Below are 14,623 nucleotides of genomic sequence, written 5' to 3' on the forward strand. Positions count from 1 at the left end.
CCAGCCCCCTTAGTATTTCACTAAGCTACATTCTACTTGAACAAATTGGGTTCAGACATCTTCACTAAAACCCATTGTTCATCGTCGATACCTCTTCGCCGTTTTGGCTCAATGTTATAGTAAGATAGTCTGTGCAAGCTCATTCGGACAGGGGATCTGCCGTAGTTTTTGCCCCAATGCATAAGCCCACTGAATACTTTATTATTGATGAAGGCATTTAGTTGTAATTCCATTATCCGCTACTATGTTACGATGTTCATCAAAGACGCTGCCAAACGTTTTTGAGTATGCGATGACAGCCTTTCAGCAACTGTCGCCATATAGATATGTATTTATTCTCAGGTCGATTTTCAATATACATACCGATTGAATATTAATAGTGTAAAAAAGTAACTCACTAACAAACACCTCTCGCCGATCGTAGCGGAACTGCAACTTTCTCAGACACGTCTAAGAGAACTTGATTCTGGAATCGCGGGAAGAAGGGACGTTTAAGCTTTCCCCTCTCTTTGTTATCTTGCCTTAAAATAATCTTTTTCATTTTCAGCTACTACCTATATTCACGGCTCAACACCTCCTGCCTTCATCGGTACTATGAGGCAACAGTTGCATATACACCAAGGAACGCTCACATCTTGTTCCCATTTCAATCACGTCTCTTGTAAATCATGTAACCATGTGTATCGCATCTATAGACAAATGGGTGTCCGTTTCGCAGGTAAATTAATGCGACACAAACTGAAACACGTACGATTTAATACTTTTGCAGAATCGGATACATACTGATTCCTTAGAGGGAATAATAAATAGAATTATCTCACACGTAAACATAGGAGCAACCAACCCATACGGCTACTCCTCCGACCCCCTACTCTTCTGATGCAACATGAAATTAAATAGAGGAGTTTCTACAAAACCGAGGGTCGTACTTTATCTAGTGAGAATGAAATTTGTGTGTTATATAGCATGGGCATATATAACCCGTCACAAAACTTGATAATGATGTATGACTTTAGTACCGGTGGTGACAACGAGTAAATAAATATTAATAGTCATTCAGACAATGATAAATATAATAACAGTCAAAACTTAAAAGGAGGTGCCTTGTCGAACTGAAAAGAGAAGGCTTTAAAGACGTAAGGGTTTGGGCAGTGCGTATTTATAAAGAGGGCTAACTAACTAGCTAAATAGATCAAATGTTTTGTAAAATTGAGTAAGGCAAAATATACGTAAAGTGTATATGTATGCTAGTTCTGACATGCTGCGATATCATAAGGCCATCTTGTACATGTTTCGTTGCAGTAAATCGGGCACAAAATCTCGTCGTACAATGATAACATACGGGTTGCCATATTAAATTTAGGAAGCAGTGATACGGTTTGAAATCGATCCGATAACATTGCGACTCCTATCTACCAGCTCGTCGTACTATTAAATATAGACCTGGGTTGGGGAGAAGTATTCGAGAACTAGTATACAGTAGTGTCGGAAATAAGTTTCACCGTCGGACCTAAAATTTCGCGTCCGCTCCGTAGTATTTAGGCTTCATCCAGGACGTGCCTATTGCTACGTGAAAAGCTTTACTCAAACCCTCTATAGAAAAAAAAAAAAAGTCCACCTTGTCGCATTGTTGAGAGTCAGCCAACTGAACAGCCGTAATGGTCGTAAACGTCAAAACGTTTATATAGCTTATTTAATAGTAATAATGGTAATAGTAGTGGACAAAAATATAAACAAGTAACGTGACAGTCTTAGTTATATTTTCATACGAGAAATTGCGTACACAATTATATGCTATTTTATATATAAGTTACTTTATTCTCAACTCGTACCAGGAGTTACGATTGGGCAGGAATCCTCCTTTTTTTTTTGTATCTCTTCAAAATCTGCCCACTTTCACCATTTACGACGTAATCAAGATATTTTATAGATCTACAAATGGGCTTCCTGTTACCCATTTTATGCTCGTATATCTTCCTTACTGCCTAGTATTTCAGACTATTCCATCGATATCACCTTAGAGTCATTGACTCAATATGTACCCGTAATTGAGTCTCCCCGAGTAAACATGGGCGAATAGTACGCGCTTCAAATCGCTAAATACGAAATACATGAACGCATGTTTGGTAATATTTGAAAGTTTAGCTCATATCAGAATTTGAAGTTCGCAAAGAACCTTACTTTGACGACGAAATGGTGTGATGTATCCTTTCGGCCCCTGATACCTCGTAGAGCGCTGAAAAATATATACACAAACACACACCAAAATAATACATATGGCATAAATAAGAACCGCATAACGACAATAGTTCGTTGGCTTAGCCAGTATTTTTCTATTCAAAACGTATAATCACTTTCTATAAAGAACAGTTTTGCCTATGCTTCCATTGAACCTTTAACTACTACTTATAATCCCTATCTAAAAAATCCAGCGCCTGTTATCAATTTAAAATTTTACCCAAGACTGTCGCCAGGGGGCATTGTAGAAATAAAATAAAAAATAGCAGGAGCTTATATATGCTGCTGCTTTGAAGGATTTCCTGTTCCAAAGGAAACTTCTGTCGAACACTAAAACGAGGAACTGCTAGGAACCTTTTCCTTAGTTCTTTACTTTCGTGTTACAACATATTTAGTTTGATCATACTCGTAAGCTCTTTTCTATCGTTATCTTGGAACGGGTAGGCGAAAACCTAACCGATTCACGGACACGCTTCACCTATCGGTCGGCTGATACGATTCTCTCACGCGACGAACTATTTTGAACATACGCTGTGAGACATCCTAGTGCCCCCGCAATCCATCGGCAAGCACTTATTGAAAGAACAAAGCTGTAAGTCTTCCATTGAAGGAGTCGATGGGATCAGCACACAGCAGATGTCCTTTACTACCTGACTTCCAAACCATTAGCGCGCTGAGCTTCATCGGTCGTCTCGTAAGGTTGTTTCCATAATGTTTGCATTCGGCTTCCTTTACTCGACATCTGTTGTCTATTTTTTTTTTCTAAACTAACGAATACTTCATTCCCGTGCGTACGGCGCAGGGAGTGATTTTTTTCCCGACATTTTCCTTTATTAATAAATAGTCACGAGTGTTTTCCACACGACTCCTGTATAACTGACAGCTGCACGTGAAAAATACGTTTACGATTTCCTTTAAAGGTTCGTTGTGGTAGTTCGAGAGCAAACTAGAACAAGCGACATGGACTTGTTTGGAACAGGCAAATTATATTAGTCAGTACGTAAATAAAATGTGATCTGAATCGCCATTTTATTGAATAAAAATATATTCATAGTAAAAGAAAAATAATCAAAATCTCGATTTTTATCTATTTATAACTTATAGGTTTTACTGATTGAAAACAATTAAACTGGCGTTTTTTAACTCAACAAGCAAGGTTACGTGCTTTGTTTAATTGTATACATAAAAAAAAAATTGGATGGGTTTATATAAATATAGTGAAGTAAAGATTGAAAGAATACACGACGTATGTCAAAAAATTGTAGCAAATTGTTAATCAGCTTTTTTTAGTTTAACAGATTTAGCCTGATGACACGGAGCCGCCATATTGTTGGCACCGGGCCGTATTTTGGATCGCGGCAAATTACGCTAAAACTATGCACCATAATGTTACATGTCCAGTTACTTGCTAGCCTATAAAAGCATATTCATGGGCTCGGTCTTAGATTGAGCACTACTCATTAAAAAAGTGACCCAACATTGAAAAAACACTGTTGAGCCTTTTTTCTCTTTCAATGTACGTATAAACCTGCGGGTGCTCATCGTGAAAACGACTACGTCACAATATTTACTAACCTTGAACGAAAGTTCTCATTGAACATTGTCATGTGTGTAGTAGCGCTTTTCTCAGCTTCGTATTTGCGAAAGCTCTGACCATGAAGTGTTCCACGAAATTCGTTCCTCTATTGACAGCAAAGAAAACAGTAAAAATCGTATCCCCTGGTCGACATTATCCGTACGGCAGCGTAATTCGTGGTGCTCTAGAGGTAGTTAAAACGTTAGGCCCAGAGCCCTGCAAACTTCAGCAGCAATGCGGCTTCTCCCGGGATCTGGCCCACGTTTTTGGGTAGAACGAGCATCTGCGGCAAATAAGTTACTGACAAGATACCTCGAGAGCTACCTTAAAACGCTACAAGGCTACTAGACGCGAGAAGCATATCCTATACATCAAAAGTGTTTATAAAAAAAAAAAACTTCTTGAAATAAGCCTTCCAAGCCAGCGTATTATCACCGTTAATGTAGATTGTTTAAAATATCGTCGAAATGAGGGGTGTGTATCAGCATATCGACACTTGTTGATATGTCAAAGATGTATAAAGCTTCGCCAGATTGATAAATTCTATTTTGCCTTGAAACAATTAGTTCAAAATTAGAAAAGCTTTTTAATATAGAATCGATCAGAAGCATATCTCCCTACAGCTATAAACAAAGGGAATAGTCTATGGAAAATTTGGGAACAGATCTCAATGCACCTATATGTTAAAAAACAATGTACTGAACACTAAAAAGTAAATCTGTCTTAAGATTCGGCCAGAAATTGCTTTCCTCCCTATTGATAGGTAGAAACAAGACAAATGAGAGTTATTCAGCAGGCTCAGAGAAGATCCAATATCGATTGTCGCATACTAAATTGGATCGACTTCACTTGCGTCCACATCGGCCTCTCAAATGTTCTGTTTTATACCGAACTTTACCAATAACAAGTTGTCTATACTAGTTACTTGCAAGTTATGCCAATTTCCTTTCATAAATTCGTAGCTTTGAGTTGCGAGTGCTAGTGCCTTCGATACTTCGTTACATTGAACTTATGTCACTTAGGAATAATTATACCTAACCTTTATTCAGCTACCTTTGAGAATGATTGATGCCAAATATAATACATGAGCAGAAGTCTGTTTTTTACTCTTTTTCATCGATAACTTATTCCAACTGATCAACTACTCAAGATGACAGTATGGTTCAACACTAAGCAGCCGATTCGTGAACTGTAAATATACTAAGTTAATTAATATGATACAAGTATTAATCCAGTTAACTAAGATAATACAAGTAAAAACAATATTTAATGTTATTGTAGTTTTTCAGTATTGAAAATTCCTAATAACAATCTGGCCTAGCTGGACTGGTACACGACTATTTTGATGTTTCACTTCAAACTTCTTCTATTTCGTTATGGGAGGGAATCCCTTTTATGATCCAACCGTGCGATGAGACTGGCTAGTCAAAGCGCTACAGCGATTTCGGAGGAAAGGATCTAGCGTCGGGGCTCGGTCGAAGATCCCACTGGGGCCTCCCACCGACAGACGGCCACTTCCGGTCCGAGCATCGATCTGCGGAAGCCCTAAGACGCGCCATGAGCGTGAGCCCTTCAAAACGAACATTTTTTTTATCGCGCCAAATCCGTCATGTATAAACGGCAATTGTACTACAACAACGGTTGCGATAAGCTTATATTGCGCTACTAACGCAATATCACCCGTCACGTAAATAAGAAAGAAAAGGAAGACAATTGAAGCCTTGCTATCGTGATGAATATACGTATCCATAATGTAGGTAATGTTTGGACACACGTGTAACGCTTTTGGTCTGATTATCGTCTAACGTTTTGCACAGACTAACAATTTGGATGGAGCACGGATAACGGCAGAAAACAGTCAAATCACACGCAATTTACGTCAGAATTCACCGCTATATTTTGCAAAGCGAGTTAACGACTCTCATAGTAGGCCTTCGTCATAGGCCTACCAAAAGAGTGCAAGCCAAGCAGAGGACAGGGAAATATTTTACGAGTAACACTTGTTAAGGACGAGAGCAAATAGCTGGGGCGCTAGTGCGTGAACTGTGGCCAAGCGCCTGGCCTAGTAATTATAGCAGGTCTGCTCTAACTTTATAATTAGATGTAGCGAAATTAAATCTATTTAGATGAATATCGGATTTTGCTAATCATAATATGGTGGATATATTTATTGTAAATTATCAGGTTAGGATTAGCAAAACATTCTTGTTATTATTAACGAATGTTGAAACATAGCGAATACTTGCGAACGGTGCCACTTTTTATTAACAACGAAAAATATTTCTTGCTTCTATCGCTGATGTCTAAGTGTTAGGACCATGCATGGTGAGAGATCTGAGCACTTTCAAAGAAAAGGAAATCTTCATCGAAAAAAGGTCATTCGAACCTTGTTAGCAATAGTAATACATTCTAGTAAAGATAATTGGATTATATAATAATGATGATGATAATGATACCTGGATTGTTGTTGGGAAATTGTTGACGGAGGCTACATTCTTGCCAAACAAGCCTTTATGAGAACCTACCCCGGAGTCGAATGGCTTCAGCGATATGATGGACCTATCTGGGCCTGTTCCAGTTTACGCCAGAGTAGGCACATAGAAACCTCTACACAAGCGCACACAGATAAATATACAGTATTTTTGTCTTGTCTTGTCTGTTGGTGCAGACAAGTCCAAAAAGCAAATGTTGTTTACTTTAGGCCTCCCGTCTCATCACTATATCCTACCTACATTCATAGAGGTAATTAGACATTCACTCGATCTATAACGAGAGTCATCTATAGATTTTTCCGGTCAAAGCTCGCCAATGCACGAGCTTGCCTACAACAGTCAACAGCAAGCATCAACTGGAAGATCTTTTTTTTCCAGTGTTATGTAAAAATAGTGTGATTGTGACTCTGGTTACTGTGAGCGCCTCAAGTGCTACACGCGTAGCTACCACGGTGAACACTGCTACCATTGAAGATTGCCAGTTTTTAGAATGTTGTCACTATGAGCCCCGTAGGGGTGTGCGGACCGATACAATGCCGCTCGCAGAACTTATGAGCTACCCCATGGAAATCGCATGAAAGCTGCTTTGAATTCACCTATTTCCTCGACCTATCAGTAGATACTGTATACTAGCTGGCAGTATCTATCTCAGTCCAGATAGCAGTTAACTCGCCTAAAAGAAGGTTACAGTTACAAGTCGGGAATTCAACCCTATGAAAACGGTCACATTGCGCAACGCCTTGTCGGAGACGGGCCTTTTGCAGATAGTTTTACTAGACCCAACTCGTATAGTGCGCGTTAGTATTCGAATCCAGAAGATGATGAAGTAGATACCGAAGAAATAATAATATTATTATTATTAAAAAAATACCACGGTTCTGTTAAACTCTGAAAACTCGAACGAAAAAATTCGTGTACACACAGCTATAAGGCATAAAGGGTATTTTAACGAAACTTAAGTTTGTGTCCTAACCGCGTAGTAAGCAAGATAGAAGTAGCTCTCACTGGTGGTATTATAAATGAAGTAAAATAACAGTAGTAAAACAAACAAAACTGCAGGAGTAGGTTCAAAAGGGGACTTATAGTGTAAACACGGACATCACGAGTGATAGCACGGCCCTTTGCCTTGGTTACAATAAGCAAGTGGAAAAGGAGCCACTTGAAAAAGAGAAATCTGAGCGGCCTTCGATGAGATGCAGACTATGGATGATCTAACAAATCTAGCTGTAAGAAAATGACCCTAGGCCATTTTCAGGAACTTAACCTTTGCAAGAGCAGTCCGGGTTTGTGCGATACAAGAATCAAGCTAGTCTAGCTGGACAACCAGCTAACGGCGCAATATCCGTCTGCTGCCTGTAAAATGTGTGGCAGTCTTGCATAGCAGTGCTGTGCGAGAAATTGTTGACTATGAACGCGGAAATAACCAACGTTCCCCGAAACGCGCAAACCTTTGTAAGACGGCTCATTGTTGGCATGTTGGGAACCGATGAACTCTTAGCCACTTTCTTGTTTGCATTTGAGAAGATTGTGGAAAACAATTTAGAGCTACCGGCCGTCCACATATTAGAGGAATATGAAGCATGTTCGACTGGACGAGTCGCCTAGGGAGTCGAGACCAACAGCACCATCGAATTGGGTATACGGAAGAACGAGAAAGCTTCTAGGGCTCGCAGCTCCTGCTGCCTGGCGCTGCTGCCCAGGCTGTCAGACTTAAGGTGAGGAAAGCCTCTATCATTAAGGCCACCTTCTGCACTTGGTGCGCGTTGAAGAGAAGAAGAAGATATGGTTAAGGCTGACTTAATCACAAAGGTTAAGAGCGGCGGCCTCATTATTTCAGTCCGTGAAATCAAATTAGGTAGGGGCTACCTTTGCAGGTATAACCCATAGAAATGCAGGTGGCGAAATAGACACGCGGCGGACTTTGCTGTCATGGCGGTCCCGCGTGATATAAACGCCTTCTCAGGTGCAGGCAAAATCGGAAACGAATTTCAAGTGGAATTCCTTCCACCTTCCAATGAGCACGAAACTCCGGAAACAAAATGCCCACATAAACAAGAATATTGGATAGCGATGCCTCGGCACTTTCCCAAGACGAGCTCCCAAGAGTTTTCTGTTCCAAAATGAGTACCATTAAGAAACTTTAGTGGCAGGTTAGAAGAGTAGATCTTCCACTCCATAAGCTACAGTTGCCAAAAGGTTGGTGACTTTGCCAAGAAATCCACCGACGAAAGGCCAGATAGCCGCAGTTATCATAAGAGAGTGAAATCTTACGAAAGAGACTGCAACGACTACTCCGGTTATCGACAGAATGTAGTGTTAATCAACGGTGGAACCGACTGGGTTGTTTACAGTCGTGGAAGCGTCTGTGTTAGACAGAGAAAGAAAAGCGCAGGCACTTTTATTTCTATAACAAAATACGGAGCCGGTAATGGGTACGCTTGTGTGAAAGCTGCGGAGGTCGAGCCTACCAACTCCTGCTACATTAGTCTAAGCTGTGCACGGAGTGAATTTGAAAAGTTTTGTGACGAGCACAGTGTCACCGAAGTCAAATCACAGAAAGGACCTGTGACTTGACAGAGTTCCGGGTAGTGACTTGAACGTACGCCTAAAAAGTCAAGGAGACTACTATGTCTGATAGTACCGAGCAATTCGCGCTGGATAAGATCTGTGCAAAGTATCTGAATATCATGAATTGTGGACACCAGAATGTAAGTCTTACGTTGATGTCACTATTTGCAACAAATAGATGGCACATCTATTTATTGCAAATATGTATGCAAATATGGTTTCTAATTGGCGAGCACTCGACAATAGAAAAAACCAGCAATCACTATTACATAGAATACGTGCTTTTAAAAGAAGCACAGCAGCCCTTGATATGCCTTAACTCCGATTTAAAATTTAGGACAAGGGTATAAAAAAAAATCGTACGGAGAATGGCCTTTCAAAAGGGCGGAAAACAAGTTAATACAACACTGATAAGGGTTTGCAAGATAGCTAGCATTAGAATTGTACATCCTAGACGGTTGAAACTGGTATAGCCAAAATACTAGTAAAACTCCGAAATAGCTAACGTTCGGACAAGTGGCCTACAAACAAAAAGAGCATTTAAGACAGCTAGAGGATACGCATATATGATTACCACGCTGCACGGGGAATTCTATGCTATATTAGAGAGGGCCACTGTTAAGAGCAGAGAAAGCTGCCGCAAAGATTTCGTAGGAAAGATGAGGATACATAGGACTGGCTATACAAAGCTATCAAGGAAAAAATTAAAAGTCTAGCAAGGCTTAAACCGCCAGATCTGAATAAGATAAATACTTTGAGCAAGGTGTTCCCTCAAGTTTAGTTTTAGACAGCTTTCAGGAGCCTTATTGAAAACCAACTGGAAGACGAAAATGGAGGGATACCGGTTATTACCTCAACGTAGATTTTGAGCACAGGTGAGAGGGCTAAGAGCGGTAAAGCTCCGGCTTCGATGGGTATTTCTCCGGTAGTTATTAAGACTTTTTCCACGAAATTTCCTAAGATTTTACAGAAAATCCGGATTTTACAGAAAATGGCCAAAATCTCACAGATACCAAAGAGCAACGAAAGTTCCGGAAACGCACCACGTACGTACAGGCACGAAAAGCTATCAAAATAGCAAATTCTAAAGCTAGTTCCCATTATCCAAAGGCCTGAAAGTACAGGACACAGGAGGCTTATTGATTCAGTTATCGAATTTACAGTTCTATTCAAAGCCCCAAGTTGACTCAAATTTTTATTAAGCAGAACAAATGCAAAGAGCCTTAAAGAGAACCCACGGAATCATAGTTCTGCGTTGAGAGCTCATGTGCGTGACTCCATCGTGGACATTACATAGGAATTCTATTCATACAGGATTGGTACTCCTTCCGATACGCGCATGCACTGCGAGTAGGACATCGAGGATGATGCTGTTCATATTTTGCTAGCTTACACTAACCTGGAAACAGCTAGAATTACAGCTGGAACAAAAATTTTAGAGCAATGACTGCAAGAAGGTGAGCCATATGTAGAAGAGATGGGCTTGCGCAGTCTGCGGAATTCATGTGCGCCACAATAGGTGGTTGGCATTTGGGGGCAATGATGGCTGTCGAGGTTCTGAGAAAAGAGCGATAGCTTAGTTGACTATGAAGAACCAGATTCCCGCAGGAAGAAACTGAAGCAGGGAATGTGTATATAGATTACGCTGATTTATTGCCTTGTTCACAGAAGACGCGGAGGAGCATTACTCGTTTGGGACACAAACACCATAAAGTGCGGGTAAGACGGAGTACTCGACGGATGACCGCAGCCAATTAACCCGTTAATTACCTGTTACTACGGTTAGATGAAGAGTGCAGCATCAGAAAACGATTGAGAACGAGTGGGTGGTGGTTTCGGCGGGAATAAGCGCGGCCGTCGAGGTTGAGCCTTACATTCGGCCCATATGGAGTAAGTTCTGTTCTGGTACCGCTCAGTCGTACGTAAGCAATATTACTCAGACTCTTCTAAAAGGGGCTAAAACCATAAAACGCTTGTTCCAAGTTGCTCGCACAAATACTGGTGGCAAAAAGACAGCATCTAGATGGCAAACGTACGGAGCTGGCAGACACGTCCGTCACAAGCTGTCAAACTAGACAGAGGTACAGAACTTTTGGCAACAAAGAGCAACAGCTCGTAACGTATTTTGTACAGGAAACCGCTCAGCTGTGAACGACTCGTGTAGACCGGACATCTGATTGTACGTCGCCTGTATAGTGTATGTCGTACATTCTCGTTGCGTGAACATCATCATTGCCCGCTTACCGGGCTTGCAATGTGTGGGTACATTCACCCGATCTAGGCTCGCGTAGAAATGGCGTAATTTTAAACTATGTTCAAGAAGAGAGAAACTTACTTATTGCACACTGACTAATTCGGCTGAAGTAGTGTACATGATATACAAACATAATATATGCAGCTTCTATTGAATTTCTCACTTGAAAAGACACAGCATTTTTTTCCAGCCGAAAGCTGCTATACACTTTGCATTGCACAATAATTACCTTAACGACAATTTTAGATCTTGAATTTAATAAATCCGTGTTATGGTTGAGTGTACCTAATGCGATAAAATTTAGCCGACAGTCGTATCAAGCTTATAACCCTGCTTTAATTCGCCTACCCTGCCGTCCCGTCTTATCCATTGTTTCGCCAACAGCATCACGGTCCCCCGGAAGAGGAAGAGGGACATGTATGTTATCTTAGCAAGAAACGGTCATGTGTCTACCATAATCTGCGCTCCACCTTCCCGAGCGATCCCCTGTTGTCTGTACACTTAGAAATTGCTTTGTAATGCAACTGAGTCACCAGCAGTTTCCGCGATGTTCAGGTGTTTTCAGGACGTCCCTGTTTGAGGCAGATGTGGTACGAGCTCATCTAGCGGCTACGCCTGTAGTAGGCATGTTAACGGGAATTCGGAACAGCGTGTACAGCAGCGATAGAGGGAGATGATGCTAACGTGCCTAGGTTGACCACAAGCACGCCCTATGGGCGCCACTATTATTGATCACTGGCATCGACAGTAATAAGCGTCCATACAGCCAGAAGACCGTGTTGACCTTCAACCAACGAACTCACGCTCTGTTGTCTAGTCTTCTATAGATCCTTTGGTATGTACCAACGAGTTTTGTGGCCGCAGGCCTGGCCTGGCGTTAATGTATATCATATTGGCGTACAATATTGTCCTAACCTAATAACTTCCAATTCACCTGCAACAGCAACGAATCAATAATAGGGATAAATAGAAGCTCTCTTAGTGAATGATTCTATTCAGGTATACTCTAACAGTATGATTAGTAGTAAAACTATTAGTAGTAGTTTTAAACGAGGGAATAACAGTTGTGCAGTGTATGGCGTTCCACCCTCTATATGTTCCAACGTGGCTGGCTAATTAATGACTTGAGAGATGCTTAAGAAGGATCCCACAATCGTGCTGATGACGATATTGTACAACCTTAATTTTACTAAATAGACTGGCCGATAAAGGAAAAGCTGTCTCAAAGTGACACATTTTTTCCTATTTTGACCGATTAAAAGGAGCGAGTACTAGCTAACTCCTTCAAGCCTGAAATCATTTTCTCAATTTTGACCTTGTCCGTCTAAAGAAGTGTTCTCTTCACGTTTCAACTGCGTCGATCTATATCAGCTCACACATATTTATTTATAGTAGACACATAATGCTTGAATGGAATAACTGAAGAACTTGTGAGCTAAGCCGGACAATCCTGGAGGTTGTCTGCTAGATGTAGTCGGCCATCGTCTAATCTCGTTGACTGAAGTGGCATGCGAACTTTGCCCTAACCCTGTTGTAGACCGTAGTTTCAATGTGTAGCCGTCTTCAGCGTGACCGATAACTGCTCGTTGCTCAACGGATTAACCTGTATCCACCTATTAATTTGCGACCCATAGCTCAATTGTAGTTGACCTTCGTGTGTTGACCTCTACATCTACCGTTCATGAGTTACCTTTTCCTACTTGGCAAACTGCATTTCCCATTATTCCATGGCTGTTACGTCTCGAACCTATGTAAAGCAGCCGGCCTACTTTTTCATAGACAATTTTGTTTTCGTTGTGTTCTGTTGGTCGAGGAAGGGTGAAGAAAGGAATCATCGGCAGACGAAACAGAGTGTTGAATCAATAAATATTTGCTTTTTCCCAAGCATAGAAAAATTGGGAGTTCGACATCGAAAGGATAGGAAACATATGACGACCTTGAACGGAAAATAAAAGAAGCGTCGTAAGAACCTGCGTTTTTATTTGCCATATAAAAAAGATACAAACGTGCGAGTTTCGTATGCAGAATTGGAAACATTTCATATAGAGCAATATTTAAAGGTTAAAACGAACACCGTCGACTACGTGGTAAGAACTATGAGAAGGGTCCCGCTTTCACAAACCCATTGTACTAACTCATCGGCAAACATAAACATTGACAGATACTAAATCGGGTAGTAAATCGCATGCGACTTACTAGGAAAGGGCTTTCCGTTGCTTGTTTTTTATTTGCTAGTATGGATCATATGGAGAAATAGTAGGTGCACACGATCGTGGGGTGTTGCCCACATCGGCCCGATTCGTGCAACAGCTATCTTTGCAAATTCACTGACGACAATATATTTTAATTTCTATAGAGAGGTTTATGCACCGATTTTTTCTTTTCTCGAAATATGGCTTCATAAGCAAACACTGGCAATAAATAGAATATGTATGCTGGCCTTTCTCACGTCAACGCATAACATCGCAAAGGAACAGCTTAAGTACGATATTAAGTTGTAGCCCTCGGGCCTGCAGCTGTGTTCCTGCTTTTGCTAAACCCATTTTAAAGCTTTGATAAGGATCTGATTATATTATAGACTACCTTGACTACTACTTATACAAATAGATTTTCTATGAATAGGAATATCTTTACTTGAACTCTGAAGGCAGATTGTATATCTTCTAACGGAAGTCGAAAGGGATTCGATCAGCATCAGCGTAGCTAATCCATAGGGTGTTCCTTGATTATCCTATCTGAACTAGCTGTTCTTCTATTTTTACATCACCGGTCTGATTTTCAGTTCAGCGTTTCGTCAGCCGTAGTCTATTCTGATTCTACTTGGCATTTATAACATCTGATTTCATGCGTAGCTACAGTCTAGAATACCCGAACACCGCCATTTCTCATGTCAAAGTGAAAATCACTGGAAGCATTGTGTTAGAAAGCGGAATATTAAAATGGTGTCCACTAAAACCCATTATGTGGGTTTTTTTTTTCTATCGTCACGCCATTTGTCCTCGTTCAGTTTATTGATGAAACACGTTTTCATTACGGTATCGTGTGTTGCTTTTATCCACGTATAAATCGCGGACCGTTACCTGTACGAGAAGTCGCAAATCGCATCAAACTATTGGCTAACAATTATTTCCAGCCACGGCGCCATGGTTCCACAATACAGATATCTGCTATTTATTCTAGATACTGATCTAGCTACATGATGCTGGAATCATTTGACGCGTTTGTTGTATCGAATACGTTTATATTGTTTTTTATTTTAAGTTATTAGTTCAACGGTTATATAAGACTCAACCCGGAACACTTAGCCAAAAAGGTCCGAACTAAACATCTCATAAGCAAATCACTTTCATGCAAAAAAAAACTTTATAAAAAAAACGTATATAATCGCTAGAATTTGAAATCTTCCAAGGCCACAACTTGTTACTAGACTTTTCATTAATACAACCTATATATATATATATATATATATATATATATATATATATATATATATTC

The 14,623-nt window shown here is 40.5% G+C and overlaps 1 long non-coding RNA gene across 3 annotated transcripts in view; it reads left to right on the forward strand.

Annotated features, from left to right (window-relative positions):
• Positions 1-8,655: 8,655 nt before the first annotated feature.
• Positions 8,656-14,623, forward strand: part of LOC111259032 (uncharacterized) — a 29,800-nt gene continuing 23,832 nt past the window's right edge. For 2 of the 3 annotated variants that reach the window (XR_015310416.1, XR_002679385.2), the window contains exons 1-2: positions 8,656-9,014; positions 11,684-11,963. This is a non-coding gene — a long non-coding RNA (uncharacterized LOC111259032). Of the gene's footprint in view, positions 9,015-10,624; positions 10,765-11,683; positions 11,964-14,623 lie in introns of those variants that run through there. The other variant, XR_015310417.1, reaches the window with a different exon arrangement.

The sequence above is a fragment of the Varroa jacobsoni genome, unplaced genomic scaffold (genome assembly GCF_002532875.2).
Source record: "Varroa jacobsoni isolate VJ856 unplaced genomic scaffold, vjacob_1.0 scaffold_30, whole genome shotgun sequence".
Taxonomy (NCBI): domain Eukaryota; kingdom Metazoa; phylum Arthropoda; class Arachnida; order Mesostigmata; family Varroidae; genus Varroa; species Varroa jacobsoni.